Source organism: Pleurodeles waltl, unplaced genomic scaffold, assembly GCF_031143425.1.
Source record: "Pleurodeles waltl isolate 20211129_DDA unplaced genomic scaffold, aPleWal1.hap1.20221129 scaffold_69, whole genome shotgun sequence".
NCBI lineage: Eukaryota > Metazoa > Chordata > Amphibia > Caudata > Salamandridae > Pleurodeles > Pleurodeles waltl.
The window spans coordinates 847,300-869,368 of record NW_027150390.1 but is presented as its reverse complement, the minus strand read 5'-3'; the positions used below and the strand labels follow the sequence as shown (position 1 = coordinate 869,368).

General features: G+C 46.7%; 10 non-coding genes across 10 annotated transcripts; all 10 read left to right on the top strand.

Moving 5' to 3' along the window:
* The first annotated feature begins 441 nt into the window (after positions 1–441).
* TRNAG-UCC (transfer RNA glycine (anticodon UCC)) lies at positions 442–513 on the top strand. Its single transcript has one exon. It is a non-coding gene; the product is annotated as a tRNA-Gly (tRNA).
* Positions 514–3,639: 3,126 nt separating this feature from the next.
* On the top strand, positions 3,640–3,711 carry TRNAG-UCC (transfer RNA glycine (anticodon UCC)). Its single transcript has one exon. It is a non-coding gene; the product is annotated as a tRNA-Gly (tRNA).
* A 1,532-nt stretch (positions 3,712–5,243) lies between these two features.
* TRNAG-UCC (transfer RNA glycine (anticodon UCC)) lies at positions 5,244–5,315 on the top strand. Its single transcript has one exon. It is a non-coding gene; the product is annotated as a tRNA-Gly (tRNA).
* A 1,530-nt stretch (positions 5,316–6,845) lies between these two features.
* Positions 6,846–6,917, top strand: TRNAG-UCC (transfer RNA glycine (anticodon UCC)). The gene has a single exon. It is a non-coding gene; the product is annotated as a tRNA-Gly (tRNA).
* Positions 6,918–10,033: 3,116 nt separating this feature from the next.
* On the top strand, positions 10,034–10,105 carry TRNAG-UCC (transfer RNA glycine (anticodon UCC)). Its single transcript has one exon. It is a non-coding gene; the product is annotated as a tRNA-Gly (tRNA).
* A 1,533-nt stretch (positions 10,106–11,638) lies between these two features.
* TRNAG-UCC (transfer RNA glycine (anticodon UCC)) lies at positions 11,639–11,710 on the top strand. The gene has a single exon. It is a non-coding gene; the product is annotated as a tRNA-Gly (tRNA).
* A 3,126-nt stretch (positions 11,711–14,836) lies between these two features.
* On the top strand, positions 14,837–14,908 carry TRNAG-UCC (transfer RNA glycine (anticodon UCC)). Its single transcript has one exon. It is a non-coding gene; the product is annotated as a tRNA-Gly (tRNA).
* A 1,532-nt stretch (positions 14,909–16,440) lies between these two features.
* Positions 16,441–16,512, top strand: TRNAG-UCC (transfer RNA glycine (anticodon UCC)). The gene has a single exon. It is a non-coding gene; the product is annotated as a tRNA-Gly (tRNA).
* Positions 16,513–18,042: 1,530 nt separating this feature from the next.
* TRNAG-UCC (transfer RNA glycine (anticodon UCC)) lies at positions 18,043–18,114 on the top strand. The gene has a single exon. It is a non-coding gene; the product is annotated as a tRNA-Gly (tRNA).
* Positions 18,115–21,230: 3,116 nt separating this feature from the next.
* Positions 21,231–21,302, top strand: TRNAG-UCC (transfer RNA glycine (anticodon UCC)). The gene has a single exon. It is a non-coding gene; the product is annotated as a tRNA-Gly (tRNA).
* Positions 21,303–22,069: the final 767 nt, after the last annotated feature.

Sequence of the window (22,069 nt, the reverse complement as noted above, 5' to 3'; positions counted from 1 at the left end):
TGCTCAAAGTCAGGGAGACAGATGGTCAGAGAATCAACCCTACACTTCAAAGGAAATGATGCACAGTTATGACCATTAACAAAAGATGGGACATTCGCACTTCTTTCTGAGCCTGCTTGGAACGTTATTATTCCCTTTTTTTGTCCTGCTATTATCAATCTCCTGTGAATTTCGTGGAGCTGTTTTCTTTCTCTACCCTGCTGTTTTTCCCTTGCTGCCAATATATGCTTATTTCAATGATTTGAACTGCTGCTTTCCCTTTCTCCTTTTCTGCGCAGCTTTTGCATTGGTTTCAATCTCCAGTTCCTTAGCAGTTGCAAGAACTTTTTTCCTGATTTTCATGTTGGTCTGTAAACCAAAAATACCTCTGATACTGGTGCAATAGAGTAATTGAACTCAGGGTTGTGATGTCTAGAGTTTAAAAAAAACATATGCCACGGAGTGTTGGTGGTATAGTGGTGAGCATAGCTGCCTTCCAAGCAGTTGACCCGGGTTCGATTCCCGGCCAACGCAGAGCTAATATTTATACATTAAGCAAGCTTTAGCTATTCTAACGCAATATGTTAAAAAAAAGAGAAATATCTTGACCAGATTACTCAGCTATTAGATAAATAATAAACAAAGACATAGGCAGGCATCCCAAAAGCCCCGTCTGCGACTTTCTATGTCCTGAAATTTTTATATTTTACAAACAGCAGTCACCACTCACAACTGCTGGTAATAAATGGGCTGCAGGGGGGCAGGCAATGAAACAGCTAAGCCCTTCTGCCCGACCAGCCTTTAGAACTGCAGCATCTCTACAGTAAAAAGTGTTTCAGGTCAATATCTCTCCCCTGGAAAAAATGTGCGAGACCCACCACCGATAAATGTGGCAAAAGTCCCCAACATTTTCTGCATATTTGTGCTCTTACCTGAAAGCAGTGCCACCTTGTAGTCATCGCAGGCAACTGCAGCATACAACCAAATTTATCCGAGAGCAAGGTGAAAGAAACCCAAGGGAACAGCCCCTGTCTGCAGCAGGAAGGATGGCTGCTTCGAATGGACAGAACTTCCAATCCTAAGTCCACTCACGTCCCGAACGCTCCCAAACGCTCATACCGGGCAAGCCCTCACCGGTTGCACCTCTGGCTCCCAGGTAAGGCCAAAACCTGAGCATGGTAGCGCAGGATCACAGAGAAGGAGCGGGTGGGGGTGCTTCTGTCTTGACAAAGGCGTGACATGGCTAGTGACTGAGAGGGCCTTGACTTTCCCCTATGACTGACTGTGAGAGGGGAAGGCGAAGATTTTCTGCACCCAGCATGCCTTGTGACATTCTTAGGCAAATGAGGTGAGAGCCCTGCCAGAATAGCCCCAGCGATCCCATGCCACTCCTCTGAAGGCTCCTGATCTGCATAACCACAGCATTTTGAGCAGGAAGCAGAGTGGTGCAGCGGAAGCGTGCTGGGCCCATAACCCAGAGGTCGATGGATCGAAACCATCCTCTACTAGCATGGATTGAATTTTTTTCTTGTGAGGACCACTCTCTTTTTCCACGCTGCCAGAGCGGAAAACAGCAGGCTTGTGCCAGCTTTTTGTGGGAAGAGACTGCTCAACTATCGGTCTCTGCTCAAAGTCAGGGAGACAGATGATCAGAGAATCAACCCTACACTTCAAAGGAAATGATGCACAGTTATGACCATTAAAGAAAGATGGGACCCTCGCACTTCTTTCTGAGCCTGCTTGGAACGTTATTATTCCCTTTTTTTGTCCTGCTATTATCAATCTCCTGTGAATTTCGTGGAGCTGTTTTCTTTCTCTACCCTGCTGTTTTTCCCTTGCTGCCAATATATGCTTATTTCAATGATTTGAACTGCTGCTTTCCCTTTCTCCTTTTCTGCGCAGCTTTTGCATTGGTTTCAATCTCCAGTTCCTTAGCAGTTGCAAGAACTTTTTTCCTGATTTTCATGTTGGTCTGTAAACCAAAAATACCTCTGATACTGGTGCAATATAGTCATTGAACTCAGGGTTGTGATGTCTAGAGTTTAAAAAAAACATATGCCATGGAGCGTTGGTGGTATAGTGGTGAGCATAGCTGCCTTCCAAGCAGTTGACTTGGGTTTGATTCCCGGCCAACGCAGTGCTAATATTTATACATTAAGCAAGCTGTAGCTATTCTAACGCAATATGTTAAAAAAAAGAGAAATATCTTGACCAGATTACTCAGCTATTAGATAAATAATAAACAAAGACATAGGCAGGCATCCCAAAAGTCCCGTCTGCGACTTTCTATATCCTGAAATTTTTATATTTTACAAACAGCAGTCACCACTCACAACTGCTGGTAATAAATGGGCTGCAGGGGGGCAGGCAATGAAACGGCTAAGCCCTTCTGCCCGACCAGCCTTTAGAACTGCAGCATCTCTGCAGTAAAAAGTGTTTCAGGTCAACATCTCTCCCCTGGAAAAAATGTGCGAGACCCACCACCGATAAATGTGGCAAAAGTCCCCAACATTTTCTGCATATTTGTGCTCTTACCTGAAAGCAGCGCCACCTTGTAGTCATCGCAGGCAACTGCAGCATACAACCAAATTTATCCGAGAGCAAGGTGAAAGAAACCCAAGGGAACAGCCCCTGTCTGCAGCAGGAAGGTTGGCTGCTTCGAATGGACAGAACTTCCAGTCCTAAGTCCACTCACGTCCCGAACGCTCATACCGGGCAAGCCCTCACCGGGTGCACCTCTGGCTCCCAGGTAAGGCCAAAACCTGAGCATGGTAGCGCAGGATCACAGAGAAGGAGCGGGTGGGGGTGCTTCTGTCTTGACAAAGGCGTGACATGGCTAGTGACTGAGAGGGCCTTGACTTTCCACTATGACTGACTGTGAGAGGGGAAGGCGAAGATTTTCTGCACCCAGCATGCCTTGTGACATTCTTAGGCAAATGAGGTGAGAGCCCTGCCAGAATAGCTCCAGCGATCCCATGCCACTCCTCTGAAGGCTCCTGATCTGCATAACCACAGCATTTTGGGCAGGAAGCAGAGTGGCGCAGCGGAAGCGTGCTGGGCCCATAACCCAGAGGTCGATGGATCGAAACCATCCTCTGCTAGCATGGATTGATTTTTTTTTCTTGTGAGGACCACTCTCTCGTTTCCACGCTGCCAGAGCGGAAAACAGCAGGCTTGTGCCAGCTTTTTGTGGGAAGAGACTGCTCAACTATCGGTCTCTGCTCAAAGTCAGGGAGACAGATGGTCAGAGAATCAACCCTACACTTCAAAGGAAATGATGCACAGTTATGACCATTAACGAAAGATGGGACCCTCGCACTTCTTTCTGAGGCTGCTTGGAACGTTATTATTCCCTTTTTTTGTCCTGCTATTATCAATCTCCTGTGAATTTCGTGGAGCTGTTTTCTTTCTCTACCCTGCTGTTTTTCCCTTGCTGCCAATATATGCTTATTTCAATGATTTGAACTGCTGCTTTCCCTTTCTCCTTTTCTGCGCAGCTTTTGCATTGGTTTCAATCTCCAGTTCCTTAGCAGTTGCAAGAACTTTTTTCCTGATTTTCATGTTGGTCTGTAAACCAAAAATACCTCTGATACTGGTGCAATATAGTCATTGAACTCAGGGTTGTGATGTCTAGAGTTTAAAAAAAACATATGCCACGGAGCGTTGGTGGTATAGTGGTGAGCATAGCTGCCTTCCAAGCAGTTGACCTGGGTTCGATTCCCGGCCAACGCAGTGCTAATATTTATACATTAAGCAAGCTGTAGCTATTCTAACGCAATATGTTAAAAAAAAGAGAAATATCTTGACCAGATTACTCAGCTATTAGATAAATAATAAACAAAGACATAGGCAGGCATCCCAAAAGCCCCGTCTGCGACTTTCTATGTCCTGAAATTTTTATATTTTACAAACAGCAGTCACCACTCACAACTGCTGGTAATAAATGGGCTGCAGGGGGGCAGGCAATGAAACGGCTAAGCCCTTCTGCCCGACCAGCCTTTAGAACTGCAGCATCTCTGCAGTAAAAAGTGTTTCAGGTCAATATCTCTCCCCTGGAAAAAATGTGCGAGACCCACCACCGATAAATGTGGCAAAAGTCCCCAACATTTTCTGCATATTTGTGCTCTTACCTGAAAGCAGCGCCACCTTGTAGTCATTGCAGGCAACTGCAGCATACAACCAAATTTATCGGAGAGCAAGGTGAAAGAAACCCAAGGGAACAGCCCCTGTCTGCAGCAGGAAGGTTGGCTGCTTCGAATGGACAGAACTTCCAGTCCTAAGTCCACTCACGTCCCAAACGCTCTCAAACGCTCATACCGGGCAAGCCCTCACCGGGTGCACCTCTGGCTCCCAGGTAAGGCCAAAACCTGAGCATGGTAGCGTAGGATCACAGAGAAGGAGCGGGTGGGGGTGCTTCTGTCTTGACAAAGGCGTGACATGGCTAGTGACTGAGAGGGCCTTGACTTTCCCCTATGACTGACTGTGAGAGGGGAAGGCGAAGATTTTCTGCACCCAGCATGCCTTGTGACATTCTTAGGCAAATGAGGTGAGAGCCCTGCCAGAATAGCTCCAGCGATCCCATGCCACTCCTCTGAAGGCTCCTGATCTGCATAACCACAGCATTTTGAGCAGGAAGCAGAGTGGCGCAGCGTTAGCGTGCTGGGACCATAACCCAGAGGTTGATGGATCGAAACCATCCTCTGCTAGCATGGATTGATTTTTTTTCTTGTGAGGACCACTCTCTCGTTTCCACGCTGCCAGAGCGGAAAACAGCAGGCTTGTGCCAGCTTTTTGTGGGAAGAGACTGCTCAACTATCGGTCTCTGCTCAAAGTCAGGGAGACAGATGGTCAGAGAATCAACCCTACACTTCAAAGGAAATGATGCACAGTTATGACCATTAACAAAAGATGGGACATTCGCACTTCTTTCTGAGCCTGCTTGGAATGTTATTATTCCCTTTTTTTGTCCTGCTATTATCAATCTCCTGTGAATTTCGTGGAGCTGTTTTCTTTCTCTACCCTGCTGTTTTTCCCTTGCTGCCAATATATGCTTATTTCAATGATTTGAACTGCTGCTTTCCATTTCTCCTTTTCTGCGCAGCTTTTGCATTGGTTTCAATCTCCAGTTCATTAGCAGTTGCAAGAACTTTTTTCCTGATTTTCATGTTGGTCTGTAAACCAAAAATACCTCTGATACTGGTGCAATATAGTAATTGAACTCAGGGTTGTGATGTCTAGAGTTTAAAAAAAACATATGCCACGGAGCGTTGGTGGTATAGTGGTGAGCATAGCTGCCTTCCAAGCAGTTGACCCGGGTTCGATTCCCGGCCAACGCAGAGCTAATATTTATACATTAAGCAAGCTTTAGCTATTCTAACGCAATATGTTAAAAAAAAGAGAAATATCTTGACCAGATTACTCAGCTATTAGATAAATAATAAACAAAGACATAGGCAGGCATCCCAAAAGCCCCGTCTGCGACTTTCTATGTCCTGAAATTTTTATATTTTACAAACAGCAGTCACCACTCACAACTGCTGGTAATAAATGGGCTGCAGGGGGGCAGGCAATGAAACGGCTAAGCCCTTCTGCCCGACCAGCCTTTAGAACTGCAGCATCTCTGCAGTAAATAGTGTTTCAGGTCAATATCTCTCCCCTGGAAAAAATGTGCGAGACCCACCACCGATAAATGTGGCAAAAGTCCCCAACATTTTCTGCATATTTGTGCTCTTACCTGAAAGCAGTGCCACCTTGTAGTCATCGCAGGCAACTGCAGCATACAACCAAATTTATCCGAGAGCAAGGTGAAAGAAACCCAAGGGAACAGACCCTGTCTGCAGCAGGAAGGTTGGCTGCTTCGAATGGACAGAACTTCCAGTCCTAAGTCCACTCACGTCCCGAACGCTCCCAAACGCTCATACCGGGCAAGCTTCACCGGGTGCACCTCTGGCTCCCAGGTAAGGCCAAAACCTGAGCATGGTAGCGCAGGATCACAGAGAAGGAGCGGTGGGGGTGCTTCTGTCTTGACAAAGGCGTGACATGGCTAGTGACTGAGAGGGCCTTGACTTTCCCCTATGACTGACTGTGAGAGGGGAAGGCGAAGATTTTCTGCACCCAGCATGCCTTGTGACATTCTTAGGCAAATGAGGTGAGAGCCCTGCCAGAATAGCTCCAGCGATCCCATGCCACTCCTCTGAAGGCTCCTGATCTGCATAACCACAGCATTTTGAACAGGAAGCAGAGTGGTGCAGCGGAAGCATGCTGGGCCCATAACCCAGAAGTCAATGGATCGAAAGCATCCTCTGCTAGCATGGATTGATTTTTTTTCTTGTGAGGACCACTCTCTCGTTTCCACGCTGCCAGAGCGGAAAACAGCAGGCTTGTGCCAGCTTTTTGTGGGAAGAGACTGCTCAACTATCGGTCTCTGCTCAAAGTCAGGGAGACAGATGGTCAGAGAATCAACCCTACACTTCAAAGGAAATGATGCACAGTTATGACCATTAAAGAAAGATGGGACCCTCGCACTTCTTTCTGAGCCTGCTTGGAACGTTATTATTCCCTTTTTTTGTCCTGCTATTATCAATCTCCCGTGAATTTCGTGGAGCTGTTTTCTTTCTCTACCCTGCTGTTTTTCCCTTGCTGCCAATATATGCTTATTTCAATGATTTGAACTGCTGCTTTCCATTTCTCCTTTTCTGCGCAGCTTTTGCATTGGTTTCAATCTCCAGTTCCTTAGCAGTTGCAAGAACTTTTTTCCTGATTTTCATGTTGGTCTGTAAACCAAAAATACCTCTGATACTGGTGCAATATAGTAATTGAACTCAGGGTTGTGATGTCTAGAGTTTAAAAAAAACATATGCCACGGAGCGTTGGTGGTATAGTGGTGAGCATAGCTGCCTTCCAAGCAGTTGACCCGGGTTCGATTCCCGGCCAACGCAGAGCTAATATTTATACATTAAGCAAGCTTTAGCTATTCTAACGCAATATGTTAAAAAAAAGAGAAATATCTTGACCAGATTACTCAGCTATTAGATAAATAATAAACAAAGACATAGGCAGGCATCCCAAAAGCCCCGTCTGCGACTTTCTATGTCCTGAAATTTTTATATTTTACAAACAGCAGTCACCACTCACAACTGCTGGTAATAAATGGGCTGCAGGGGGGCAGGCAATGAAACGGCTAAGCCCTTCTGCCCGACCAGCCTTTAGAACTGCAGCATCTCTGCAGTAAAAAGTGTTTCAGGTCAATATCTCTCCCCTGGAAAAAATGTGCGAGACCCACCACCGATAAATGTGGCAAAAGTCCCCAACATTTTCTGCATATTTGTGCTCTTACCTGAAAGCAGTGCCACCTTGTAGTCATCGCAGGCAACTGCAGCATACAACCAAATTTATCCGAGAGCAAGGTGAAAGAAACCCAAGGGAACAGCCCCTGTCTGCAGCAGGAAGGTTGGCTGCTTCGAATGGACAGAACTTCCAGTCCTAAGTCCACTCACGTCCCGAATGCTCATACCGGGCAAGCCCTCTCCGGGTGCACCTCTGGCTCCCAGGTAAGGCCAAAACCTGAGCATGGTAGCGCAGGATCACAGAGAAGGATCGGGTGGGGGTGCTTCTGTCTTGACAAAGGCGTGACATGGCTAGTGACTGAGAGGGCCTTGACTTTCCCCTATGACTGACTGTGAGAGGGGAAGGCGAAGATTTTCTGCACCCAGCATGCCTTGTGACATTCTTAGGCAAATGAGGTGAGAGCCCTGCCAGAATAGCTCCAGCGATCCCATGCCACTCCTCTGAAGGCTCCTGATCTGCATAACCACAGCATTTTGAGCAGGAAGCAGAGTGGCGCAGCGTAAGCGTGCTGGGCCCGTAACCCAGAGGTCGATGGATCGAAACCATCCTCTGCTAGCATGGATTGATTTTTTTTCTTGTGAGGACCACTCTCTCGTTTCCACGCTGCCAGAGCGGAAAACAGCAGGCTTGTGCCAGCTTTTTGTGGGAAGAGACTGCTCAACTATCGGTCTCTGCTCAAAGTCAGGGAGACAGATGGTCAGAGAATCAACCCTACACTTCAAAGGAAATGATGCACAGTTATGACCATTAAAGAAAGATGGGACCCTCGCACTTCTTTCTGAGCCTGCTTGGAACGTTATTATTCCCTTTTTTTGTCCTGCTATTATCAATCTCCTGTGAATTTCGTGGAGCTGTTTTCTTTCTCTACCCTGCTGTTTTTCCCTTGCTGCCAATATATGCTTATTTCAATGATTTGAACTGCTGCTTTCCCTTTCTCCTTTTCTGCGCAGCTTTTGCATTGGTTTCAATCTCCAGTTCCTTAGCAGTTGCAAGAACTTTTTTCCTGATTTTCATGTTGGTCTGTAAACCAAAAATACCTCTGATACTGGTGCAATATAGTCATTGAACTCAGGGTTGTGATGTCTAGAGTTTAAAAAAAACATATGCCACGGAGCGTTGGTGGTATAGTGGTGAGCATAGCTGCCTTCCAAGCAGTTGACCCGGGTTCGATTCCTGGCCAACGCAGTGCTAATATTTATACATTAAGCAAGCTGTAGCTATTCTAACGCAATATGTTAAAAAAAAGAGAAATATCTTGACCAGATTACTCAGCTATTAGATAAATAATAAACAAAGACATAGGCAGGCATCCTAAAAGCCCCGTCTGTGACTTTCTATGTCCTGAAATTTTTATATTTTACAAACAGCAGTCACCCCTCACAACTGCTGGTAATAAATGGGCTGCAGGGGGGCAGGCAATGAAACGGCTAAGCCCTTCTGCCCGACCAGCCTTTAGAACTGCAGCATCTCTGCAGTAAAAAGTGTTTCAGGTCAATATCTCTCCCCTGGAAAAAATGTGCGAGACCCACCACCGATAAATGTGGCAAAAGTCCCCAACATTTTCTGCATATTTGTGCTCTTACCTGAAAGCAGCGCCACCTTGTAGTCATCGCAGGCAACTGCAGCATACAACCAAATTTATCCGAGAGCAAGGTGAAAGAAACCCAAGGGAACAGCCCCTGTCTGCAGCAGGAAGGTTGGCTGCTTCGAATGGACAGAACTTCCAGTCCTAAGTCCACTCACGTCCCGAACGCTCATACCGGGCAAGCCCTCACCGGGTGCACCTCTGGCTCCCAGGTAAGGCCAAAACCTGAGCATGGTAGCGCAGGATCACAGAGAAGGAGCGGGTGGGCGTGCTTCTGTCTTGACAAAGGCGTGACATGGCTAGTGACTGAGAGGGCCTTGACTTTCACCTATGACTGACTGTGAGAGGGGAAGGCGAAGATTTTCTGCACCCAGCATGCCTTGTGACATTCTTAGGCAAATGAGGTGAGAGCCCTGCCAGAATAGCTCCAGCGATCCCATGCCACTCCTCTGAAGGCTCCTGATCTGCATAACCACAGCATTTTGAGCAGGAAGCAGAGTGGCGCAGCGGAAGCGTGCTGGGGCCATAACCCAGAGGTCGATGGATCGAAACCATCCTCTGCTAGCATGGATAGATTTTTTTTCTTGTGAGGACCACTCTATCGTTTCCACGCTGCCAGAGCGGAAAACAGCAGGCTTGTGCCAGCTTTTTGTGGGAAGAGACTGCTCAACTATCGGTCTCTGCTCAAAGTCAGGGAGACAGATGGTCAGAGAATCAACCCTACACTTCAAAGGAAATGATGCACAGTTATGACCATTAACGAAAGATGGGACCCTCGCACTTCTTTCTGAGCCTGCTTGGAACGTTATTATTCCCTTTTTTTGTCCTGCTATTATCAATCTCCTGTGAATTTCGTGGAGCTGTTTTCTTTCTCTACCCTGCTGTTTTTCCCTTGCTGCCAATATATGCTTATTTCAATGATTTGAACTGCTGCTTTCCATTTCTCCTTTTCTGCGCAGCTTTTGCATTGGTTTCAATCTCCAGTTCATTAGCAGTTGCAAGAACTTTTTTCCTGATTTTCATGTTGGTCTGTAAACCAAAAATACCTCTGATACTGGTGCAATATAGTAATTGAACTCAGGGTTGTGATGTCTAGAGTTTAAAAAGAACATATGCCATGGAGCGTTGGTGGTATAGTGGTGAGCATAGCTGCCTTCCAAGCAGTTGACCCGGGTTCGATTCCCGGCCAACGCAGAGCTAATATTTATACATTAAGTAAGCTTTAGCTATTCTAACGCAATATGTAAAAAAAAAGAGAAATATCTTGACCAGATTACTCAGCTATTAGATAAATAATAAACAAAGACATAGGCAGGCATCCCAAAAGCCCCGTCTGCGACTTTCTATGTCCTGAAATTTTTATATTTTACAAACAGCAGTCACCACTCACAACTGCTGGTAATAAATGGGCTGCAGGGGGGCAGGCAATGAAACGGCTAAGCCCTTCTGCCCGACCAGCCTTTAGAACTGCAGCATCTCTGCAGTAAATAGTGTTTCAGGTCAATATCTCTCCCCTGGAAAAAATGTGCGAGACCCACCACCGATAAATGTGGCAAAAGTCCCCAACATTTTCTGCATATTTGTGCTCTTACCTGAAAGCAGTGCCACCTTGTAGTCATCGCAGGCAACTGCAGCATACAACCAAATTTATCCGAGAGCAAGGTGAAAGAAACCCAAGGGAACAGCCCCTGTCTGCAGCAGGAAGGTTGGCTGCTTCGAATGGACAGAACTTCCAGTCCTAAGTCCACTCACGTCCCAAACGCTCTCAAACGCTCATACCGGGCAAGCCCTCACCGGGTGCACCTCTGGCTCCCAGGTAAGGCCAAAACCTGAGCATGGTAGCGCAGGATCACAGAGAAGGAGCGGGTGGGGGTGCTTCTGTCTTGACAAAGGCGTGACATGGCTAGTGACTGAGAGGGCCTTGACTTTCCCCTATGACTGACTGTGAGAGGGGAAGGCGAAGATTTTCTGCACCCAGCATGCCTTGTGACATTCTTAGGCAAATGAGGTGAGAGCCCTGCCAGAATAGCTCCAGCGATCCCATGCCACTCCTCTGAAGGCTCCTGATCTGCATAACCACAGCATTTTGAGCAGGAAGCAGAGTGGCGCAGCGGAAGCGTGCTGGGACCATAACCCAGAGGTTGATGGATCGAAACCATCCTCTGCTAGCATGTATTGATTTTTTTTCTTGTGAGGACCACTCTCTCGTTTCCACGCTGCCAGAGCGGAAAACAGCAGGCTTGTGCCAGCTTTTTGTGGGAAGAGACTGCTCAACTATCGGTCTCTGCTCAAAGTCAGGGAGACAGATGGTCAGAGAATCAACCCTACACTTCAAAGGAAATGATGCACAGTTATGACCATTAACAAAAGATGGGACATTCGCACTTCTTTCTGAGCCTGCTTGGAACGTTATTATTCCCTTTTTTTGTCCTGCTATTATCAATCTCCTGTGAATTTCGTGGAGCTGTTTTCTTTCTCTACCCTGCTGTTTTTCCCTTGCTGCCAATATATGCTTATTTCAATGATTTGAACTGCTGCTTTCCATTTCTCCTTTTCTGCGCAGCTTTTGCATTGGTTTCAATCTCCAGTTCATTAGCAGTTGCAAGAACGTTTTTCCTGATTTTCATGTTGGTCTGTAAACCAAAAATACCTCTGATACTGGTGCAATATAGTAATTGAACTCAGGGTTGTGATGTCTAGAGTTTAAAAAAAAACATATGCCACGGAGCGTTGGTGGTATAGTGGTGAGCATAGCTGCCTTCCAAGCAGTTGACCCGGGTTCGATTCCCGGCCAACGCAGAGCTAATATTTATACATTAAGCAAGCTTTAGCTATTCTAACGCAATATGTTAAAAAAAAGAGAAATATCTTGACCAGATTACTCAGCTATTAGATAAATAATAAACAAAGACATAGGCAGGCATCCCAAAAGCCCCGTCTGCGACTTTCTATGTCCTGAAATTTTTATATTTTACAAACAGCAGTCACCACTCACAACTGCTGGTAATAAATGGGCTGCAGGGGGGCAGGCAATGAAACGGCTAAGCCCTTCTGCCCGACCAGCCTTTAGAACTGCAGCATCTCTGCAGTAAAAAGTGTTTCAGGTCAATATCTCTCCCCTGGAAAAAATGTGCGAGACCCACCACCGATAAATGTGGCAAAAGTCCCCAACATTTTCTGCATATTTGTGCTCTTACCTGAAAGCAGTGCCACCTTGTAGTCATCGCAGACAACTGCAGCATACAACCAAATTTATCCGAGAGCAAGGTGAAAGAAACCCAAGGGAACAGCCCCTGTCTGCAGCAGGAAGGATGGCTGCTTCGAATGGACAGAACTTCCAATCCTAAGTCCACTCACGTCCCGAACGCTCCCAAACGCTCATACCGGGCAAGCCCTCACCGGTTGCACCTCTGGCTCCCAGGTAAGGCCAAAACCTGAGCATGGTAGCGCAGGATCACAGAGAAGGAGCGGGTGGGGGTGCTTCTGTCTTGACAAAGGCGTGACATGGCTAGTGACTGAGAGGGCCTTGACTTTCCCCTATGACTGACTGTGAGAGGGGAAGGCGAAGATTTTCTGCACCCAGCATGCCTTGTGACATTCTTAGGCAAATGAGGTGAGAGCCCTGCCAGAATAGCTCCAGCGATCCCATGCCACTCCTCTGAAGGCTCCTGATCTGCATAACCACAGCATTTTGAGCAGGAAGCAGAGTGGTGCAGCGGAAGCGTGCTGGGCCCATAACCCAGAGGTCGATGGATCGAAACCATCCTCTACTAGCATGGATTGAATTTTTTTCTTGTGAGGACCACTCTCTTTTTCCACGCTGCCAGAGCGGAAAACAGCAGGCTTGTGCCAGCTTTTTGTGGGAAGAGACTGCTCAACTATCGGTCTCTGCTCAAAGTCAGGGAGACAGATGATCAGAGAATCAACCCTACACTTCAAAGGAAATGATGCACAGTTATGACCATTAAAGAAAGATGGGACCCTCGCACTTCTTTCTGAGCCTGCTTGGAACGTTATTATTCCCTTTTTTTGTCCTGCTATTATCAATCTCCTGTGAATTTCGTGGAGCTGTTTTCTTTCTCTACCCTGCTGTTTTTCCCTTGCTGCCAATATATGCTTATTTCAATGATTTGAACTGCTGCTTTCCCTTTCTCCTTTTCTGCGCAGCTTTTGCATTGGTTTCAATCTCCAGTTCCTTAGCAGTTGCAAGAACTTTTTTCCTGATTTTCATGTTGGTCTGTAAACCAAAAATACCTCTGATACTGGTGCAATATAGTCATTGAACTCAGGGTTGTGATGTCTAGAGTTTAAAAAAAACATATGCCATGGAGCGTTGGTGGTATAGTGGTGAGCATAGCTGCCTTCCAAGCAGTTGACTTGGGTTTGATTCCCGGCCAACGCAGTGCTAATATTTATACATTAAGCAAGCTGTAGCTATTCTAACGCAATATGTTAAAAAAAAGAGAAATATCTTGACCAGATTACTCAGCTATTAGATAAATAATAAACAAAGACATAGGCAGGCATCCCAAAAGTCCCGTCTGCGACTTTCTATATCCTGAAATTTTTATATTTTACAAACAGCAGTCACCACTCACAACTGCTGGTAATAAATGGGCTGCAGGGGGGCAGGCAATGAAACGGCTAAGCCCTTCTGCCCGACCAGCCTTTAGAACTGCAGCATCTCTGCAGTAAAAAGTGTTTCAGGTCAACATCTCTCCCCTGGAAAAAATGTGCGAGACCCACCACCGATAAATGTGGCAAAAGTCCCCAACATTTTCTGCATATTTGTGCTCTTACCTGAAAGCAGCGCCACCTTGTAGTCATCGCAGGCAACTGCAGCATACAACCAAATTTATCCGAGAGCAAGGTGAAAGAAACCCAAGGGAACAGCCCCTGTCTGCAGCAGGAAGGTTGGCTGCTTCGAATGGACAGAACTTCCAGTCCTAAGTCCACTCACGTCCCGAACGCTCATACCGGGCAAGCCCTCACCGGGTGCACCTCTGGCTCCCAGGTAAGGCCAAAACCTGAGCATGGTAGCGCAGGATCACAGAGAAGGAGCGGGTGGGGGTGCTTCTGTCTTGACAAAGGCGTGACATGGCTAGTGACTGAGAGGGCCTTGACTTTCCACTATGACTGACTGTGAGAGGGGAAGGCGAAGATTTTCTGCACCCAGCATGCCTTGTGACATTCTTAGGCAAATGAGGTGAGAGCCCTGCCAGAATAGCTCCAGCGATCCCATGCCACTCCTCTGAAGGCTCCTGATCTGCATAACCACAGCATTTTGGGCAGGAAGCAGAGTGGCGCAGCGGAAGCGTGCTGGGCCCATAACCCAGAGGTCGATGGATCGAAACCATCCTCTGCTAGCATGGATTGATTTTTTTTTCTTGTGAGGACCACTCTCTCGTTTCCACGCTGCCAGAGCGGAAAACAGCAGGCTTGTGCCAGCTTTTTGTGGGAAGAGACTGCTCAACTATCGGTCTCTGCTCAAAGTCAGGGAGACAGATGGTCAGAGAATCAACCCTACACTTCAAAGGAAATGATGCACAGTTATGACCATTAACGAAAGATGGGACCCTCGCACTTCTTTCTGAGGCTGCTTGGAACGTTATTATTCCCTTTTTTTGTCCTGCTATTATCAATCTCCTGTGAATTTCGTGGAGCTGTTTTCTTTCTCTACCCTGCTGTTTTTCCCTTGCTGCCAATATATGCTTATTTCAATGATTTGAACTGCTGCTTTCCCTTTCTCCTTTTCTGCGCAGCTTTTGCATTGGTTTCAATCTCCAGTTCCTTAGCAGTTGCAAGAACTTTTTTCCTGATTTTCATGTTGGTCTGTAAACCAAAAATACCTCTGATACTGGTGCAATATAGTCATTGAACTCAGGGTTGTGATGTCTAGAGTTTAAAAAAAACATATGCCACGGAGCGTTGGTGGTATAGTGGTGAGCATAGCTGCCTTCCAAGCAGTTGACCTGGGTTCGATTCCCGGCCAACGCAGTGCTAATATTTATACATTAAGCAAGCTGTAGCTATTCTAACGCAATATGTTAAAAAAAAGAGAAAGATCTTGACCAGATTACTCAGCTATTAGATAAATAATAAACAAAGACATAGGCAGGCATCCCAAAAGCCCCGTCTGCGACTTTCTATGTCCTGAAATTTTTATATTTTACAAACAGCAGTCACCACTCACAACTGCTGGTAATAAATGGGCTGCAGGGGGGCAGGCAATGAAACGGCTAAGCCCTTCTGCCCGACCAGCCTTTAGAACTGCAGCATCTCTGCAGTAAAAAGTGTTTCAGGTCAATATCTCTCCCCTGGAAAAAATGTGCGAGACCCACCACCGATAAATGTGGCAAAAGTCCCCAACATTTTCTGCATATTTGTGCTCTTACCTGAAAGCAGCGCCACCTTGTAGTCATTGCAGGCAACTGCAGCATACAACCAAATTTATCGGAGAGCAAGGTGAAAGAAACCCAAGGGAACAGCCCCTGTCTGCAGCAGGAAGGTTGGCTGCTTCGAATGGACAGAACTTCCAGTCCTAAGTCCACTCACGTCCCAAACGCTCTCAAACGCTCATACCGGGCAAGCCCTCACCGGGTGCACCTCTGGCTCCCAGGTAAGGCCAAAACCTGAGCATGGTAGCGTAGGATCACAGAGAAGGAGCGGGTGGGGGTGCTTCTGTCTTGACAAAGGCGTGACATGGCTAGTGACTGAGAGGGCCTTGACTTTCCCCTATGACTGACTGTGAGAGGGGAAGGCGAAGATTTTCTGCACCCAGCATGCCTTGTGACATTCTTAGGCAAATGAGGTGAGAGCCCTGCCAGAATAGCTCCAGCGATCCCATGCCACTCCTCTGAAGGCTCCTGATCTGCATAACCACAGCATTTTGAGCAGGAAGCAGAGTGGCGCAGCGGAAGCGTGCTGGGACCATAACCCAGAGGTTGATGGATCGAAACCATCCTCTGCTAGCATGGATTGATTTTTTTTCTTGTGAGGACCACTCTCTCGTTTCCACGCTGCCAGAGCGGAAAACAGCAGGCTTGTGCCAGCTTTTTGTGGGAAGAGACTGCTCAACTATCGGTCTCTGCTCAAAGTCAGGGAGACAGATGGTCAGAGAATCAACCCTACACTTCAAAGGAAATGATGCACAGTTATGACCATTAACAAAAGATGGGACATTCGCACTTCTTTCTGAGCCTGCTTGGAATGTTATTATTCCCTTTTTTTGTCCTGCTATTATCAATCTCCTGTGAATTTCGTGGAGCTGTTTTCTTTCTCTACCCTTCTGTTTTTCCCTTGCTGCCAATATATGCTTATTTCAATGATTTGAACTGCTGCTTTCCATTTCTCCTTTTCTGCGCAGCTTTTGCATTGGTTTCAATCTCCAGTTCATTAGCAGTTGCAAGAACTTTTTTCCTGATTTTCATGTTGGTCTGTAAACCAAAAATACCTCTGATACTGGTGCAATATAGTAATTGAACTCAGGGTTGTGATGTCTAGAGTTTAAAAAAAACATATGCCACGGAGCGTTGGTGGTATAGTGGTGAGCATAGCTGCCTTCCAAGCAGTTGACCCGGGTTCGATTCCCGGCCAACGCAGAGCTAATATTTATACATTAAGCAAGCTTTAGCTATTCTAACGCAATATGTTAAAAAAAAGAGAAATATCTTGACCAGATTACTCAGCTATTAGATAAATAATAAACAAAGACATAGGCAGGCATCCCAAAAGCCCCGTCTGCGACTTTCTATGTCCTGAAATTTTTATATTTTACAAACAGCAGTCACCACTCACAACTGCTGGTAATAAATGGGCTGCAGGGGGGCAGGCAATGAAACGGCTAAGCCCTTCTGCCCGACCAGCCTTTAGAACTGCAGCATCTCTGCAGTAAATAGTGTTTCAGGTCAATATCTCTCCCCTGGAAAAAATGTGCGAGACCCACCACCGATAAATGTGGCAAAAGTCCCCAACATTTTCTGCATATTTGTGCTCTTACCTGAAAGCAGTGCCACCTTGTAGTCATCGCAGGCAACTGCAGCATACAACCAAATTTATCCGAGAGCAAGGTGAAAGAAACCCAAGGGAACAGACCCTGTCTGCAGCAGGAAGGTTGGCTGCTTCGAATGGACAGAACTTCCAGTCCTAAGTCCACTCACGTCCCGAACGCTCCCAAACGCTCATACCGGGCAAGCTTCACCGGGTGCACCTCTGGCTCCCAGGTAAGGCCAAAACCTGAGCATGGTAGCGCAGGATCACAGAGAAGGAGCGGTGGGGGTGCTTCTGTCTTGACAAAGGCGTGACATGGCTAGTGACTGAGAGGGCCTTGACTTTCCCCTATGACTGACTGTGAGAGGGGAAGGCGAAGATTTTCTGCACCCAGCATGCCTTGTGACATTCTTAGGCAAATGAGGTGAGAGCCCTGCCAGAATAGCTCCAGCGATCCCATGCCACTCCTCTGAAGGCTCCTGATCTGCATAACCACAGCATTTTGAACAGGAAGCAGAGTGGTGCAGCGGAAGCATGCTGGGCCCATAACCCAGAAGTCAATGGATCGAAACCATCCTCTGCTAGCATGGATTGATTTTTTTTCTTGTGAGGACCACTCTCTCGTTTCCACGCTGCCAGAGCGGAAAACAGCAGGCTTGTGCCAGCTTTTTGTGGGAAGAGACTGCTCAACTATCGGTCTCTGCTCAAAGTCAGGGAGACAGATGGTCAGAGAATCAACCCTACACTTCAAAGGAAATGATGCACAGTTATGACCATTAAAGAAAGATGGGACCCTCGCACTTCTTTCTGAGCCTGCTTGGAACGTTATTATTCCCTTTTTTTGTCCTGCTATTATCAATCTCCCGTGAATTTCGTGGAGCTGTTTTCTTTCTCTACCCTGCTGTTTTTCCCTTGCTGCCAATATATGCTTATTTCAATGATTTGAACTGCTGCTTTCCATTTCTCCTTTTCTGCGCAGCTTTTGCATTGGTTTCAATCTCCAGTTCCTTAGCAGTTGCAAGAACTTTTTTCCTGATTTTCATGTTGGTCTGTAAACCAAAAATACCTCTGATACTGGTGCAATATAGTAATTGAACTCAGGGTTGTGATGTCTAGAGTTTAAAAAAAACATATGCCACGGAGCGTTGGTGGTATAGTGGTGAGCATAGCTGCCTTCCAAGCAGTTGACCCGGGTTCGATTCCCGGCCAACGCAGAGCTAATATTTATACATTAAGCAAGCTTTAGCTATTCTAACGCAATATGTTAAAAAAAAGAGAAATATCTTGACCAGATTACTCAGCTATTAGATAAATAATAAACAAAGACATAGGCAGGCATCCCAAAAGCCCCGTCTGCGACTTTCTATGTCCTGAAATTTTTATATTTTACAAACAGCAGTCACCACTCACAACTGCTGGTAATAAATGGGCTGCAGGGGGGCAGGCAATGAAACGGCTAAGCCCTTCTGCCCGACCAGCCTTTAGAACTGCAGCATCTCTGCAGTAAAAAGTGTTTCAGGTCAATATCTCTCCCCTGGAAAAAATGTGCGAGACCCACCACCGATAAATGTGGCAAAAGTCCCCAACATTTTCTGCATATTTGTGCTCTTACCTGAAAGCAGTGCCACCTTGTAGTCATCGCAGGCAACTGCAGCATACAACCAAATTTATCCGAGAGCAAGGTGAAAGAAACCCAAGGGAACAGCCCCTGTCTGCAGCAGGAAGGTTGGCTGCTTCGAATGGACAGAACTTCCAGTCCTAAGTCCACTCACGTCCCGAATGCTCATACCGGGCAAGCCCTCTCCGGGTGCACCTCTGGCTCCCAGGTAAGGCCAAAACCTGAGCATGGTAGCGCAGGATCACAGAGAAGGATCGGGTGGGGGTGCTTCTGTCTTGACAAAGGCGTGACATGGCTAGTGACTGAGAGGGCCTTGACTTTCCCCTATGACTGACTGTGAGAGGGGAAGGCGAAGATTTTCTGCACCCAGCATGCCTTGTGACATTCTTAGGCAAATGAGGTGAGAGCCCTGCCAGAATAGCTCCAGCGATCCCATGCCACTCCTCTGAAGGCTCCTGATCTGCATAACCACAGCATTTTGAGCAGGAAGCAGAGTGGCGCAGCGTAAGCGTGCTGGGCCCGTAACCCAGAGGTCGATGGATCGAAACCATCCTCTGCTAGCATGGATTGATTTTTTTTCTTGTGAGGACCACTCTCTCGTTTCCACGCTGCCAGAGCGGAAAACAGCAGGCTTGTGCCAGCTTTTTGTGGGAAGAGACTGCTCAACTATCGGTCTCTGCTCAAAGTCAGGGAGACAGATGGTCAGAGAATCAACCCTACACTTCAAAGGAAATGATGCACAGTTATGACCATTAAAGAAAGATGGGACCCTCGCACTTCTTTCTGAGCCTGCTTGGAACGTTATTATTCCCTTTTTTTGTCCTGCTATTATCAATCTCCTGTGAATTTCGTGGAGCTGTTTTCTTTCTCTACCCTGCTGTTTTTCCCTTGCTGCCAATATATGCTTATTTCAATGATTTGAACTGCTGCTTTCCCTTTCTCCTTTTCTGCGCAGCTTTTGCATTGGTTTCAATCTCCAGTTCCTTAGCAGTTGCAAGAACTTTTTTCCTGATTTTCATGTTGGTCTGTAAACCAAAAATACCTCTGATACTGGTGCAATATAGTCATTGAACTCAGGGTTGTGATGTCTAGAGTTTAAAAAAAACATATGCCACGGAGCGTTGGTGGTATAGTGGTGAGCATAGCTGCCTTCCAAGCAGTTGACCCGGGTTCGATTCCTGGCCAACGCAGTGCTAATATTTATACATTAAGCAAGCTGTAGCTATTCTAACGCAATATGTTAAAAAAAAGAGAAATATCTTGACCAGATTACTCAGCTATTAGATAAATAATAAACAAAGACATAGGCAGGCATCCTAAAAGCCCCGTCTGTGACTTTCTATGTCCTGAAATTTTTATATTTTACAAACAGCAGTCACCCCTCACAACTGCTGGTAATAAATGGGCTGCAGGGGGGCAGGCAATGAAACGGCTAAGCCCTTCTGCCCGACCAGCCTTTAGAACTGCAGCATCTCTGCAGTAAAAAGTGTTTCAGGTCAATATCTCTCCCCTGGAAAAAATGTGCGAGACCCACCACCGATAAATGTGGCAAAAGTCCCCAACATTTTCTGCATATTTGTGCTCTTACCTGAAAGCAGCGCCACCTTGTAGTCATCGCAGGCAACTGCAGCATACAACCAAATTTATCCGAGAGCAAGGTGAAAGAAACCCAAGGGAACAGCCCCTGTCTGCAGCAGGAAGGTTGGCTGCTTCGAATGGACAGAACTTCCAGTCCTAAGTCCACTCACGTCCCGAACGCTCATACCGGGCAAGCCCTCACCGGGTGCACCTCTGGCTCCCAGGTAAGGCCAAAACCTGAGCATGGTAGCGCAGGATCACAGAGAAGGAGCGGGTGGGCGTGCTTCTGTCTTGACAAAGGCGTGACATGGCTAGTGACTGAGAGGGCCTTGACTTTCACCTATGACTGACTGTGAGAGGGGAAGGCGAAGATTTTCTGCACCCAGCATGCCTTGTGACATTCTTAGGCAAATGAGGTGAGAGCCCTGCCAGAATAGCTCCAGCGATCCCATGCCACTCCTCTGAAGGCTCCTGATCTGCATAACCACAGCATTTTGAGCAGGAAGCAGAGTGGCGCAGCGGAAGCGTGCTGGGGCCATAACCCAGAGGTCGATGGATCGAAACCATCCTCTGCTAGCATGGATAGATTTTTTTTCTTGTGAGGACCACTCTATCGTTTCCACGCTGCCAGAGCGGAAAACAGCAGGCTTGTGCCAGCTTTTTGTGGGAAGAGACTGCTCAACTATCGGTCTCTGCTCAAAGTCAGGGAGACAGATGGTCAGAGAATCAACCCTACACTTCAAAGGAAATGATGCACAGTTATGACCATTAACGAAAGATGGGACCCTCGCACTTCTTTCTGAGCCTGCTTGGAACGTTATTATTCCCTTTTTTTGTCCTGCTATTATCAATCTCCTGTGAATTTCGTGGAGCTGTTTTCTTTCTCTACCCTGCTGTTTTTCCCTTGCTGCCAATATATGCTTATTTCAATGATTTGAACTGCTGCTTTCCATTTCTCCTTTTCTGCGCAGCTTTTGCATTGGTTTCAATCTCCAGTTCATTAGCAGTTGCAAGAACTTTTTTCCTGATTTTCATGTTGGTCTGTAAACCAAAAATACCTCTGATACTGGTGCAATATAGTAATTGAACTCAGGGTTGTGATGTCTAGAGTTTAAAAAGAACATATGCCATGGAGCGTTGGTGGTATAGTGGTGAGCATAGCTGCCTTCCAAGCAGTTGACCCGGGTTCGATTCCCGGCCAACGCAGAGCTAATATTTATACATTAAGCAAGCTTTAGCTATTCTAACGCAATATGTAAAAAAAAAGAGAAATATCTTGACCAGATTACTCAGCTATTAGATAAATAATAAACAAAGACATAGGCAGGCATCCCAAAAGCCCCGTCTACGACTTTCTATGTCCTGAAATTTTTATATTTTACAAACAGCAGTCACCACTCACAACTGCTGGTAATAAATGGGCTGCAGGGGGGCAGGCAATGAAACGGCTAAGCCCTTCTGCCCGACCAGCCTTTAGAACTGCAGCATCTCTGCAGTAAATAGTGTTTCAGGTCAATATCTCTCCCCTGGAAAAAATGTGCGAGACCCACCACCGATAAATGTGGCAAAAGTCCCCAACATTTTCTGCATATTTGTGCTCTTACCTGAAAGCAGTGCCACCTTGTAGTCATCGCAGGCAACTGCAGCATACAACCAAATTTATCCGAGAGCAAGGTGAAAGAAACCCAAGGGAACAGACCCTGTCTGCAGCAGGAAGGTTGGCTGCTTCGAATGGACAGAACTTCCAGTCCTAAGTCCACTCACGTCCCGAACGCTCCCAAACGCTCATACCGGGCAAGCTTCACCGGGTGCACCTCTGGCTCCCAGGTAAGGCCAAAACCTGAGCATGGTAGCGCAGGATCACTGAGAAGGAGCGGTGGGGGTGCTTCTGTCTTGACAAAGGCGTGACATGGCTAGTGACTGAGAGGGCCTTGACTTTCCCCTATGACTGACTGTGAGAGGGGAAGGCGAAG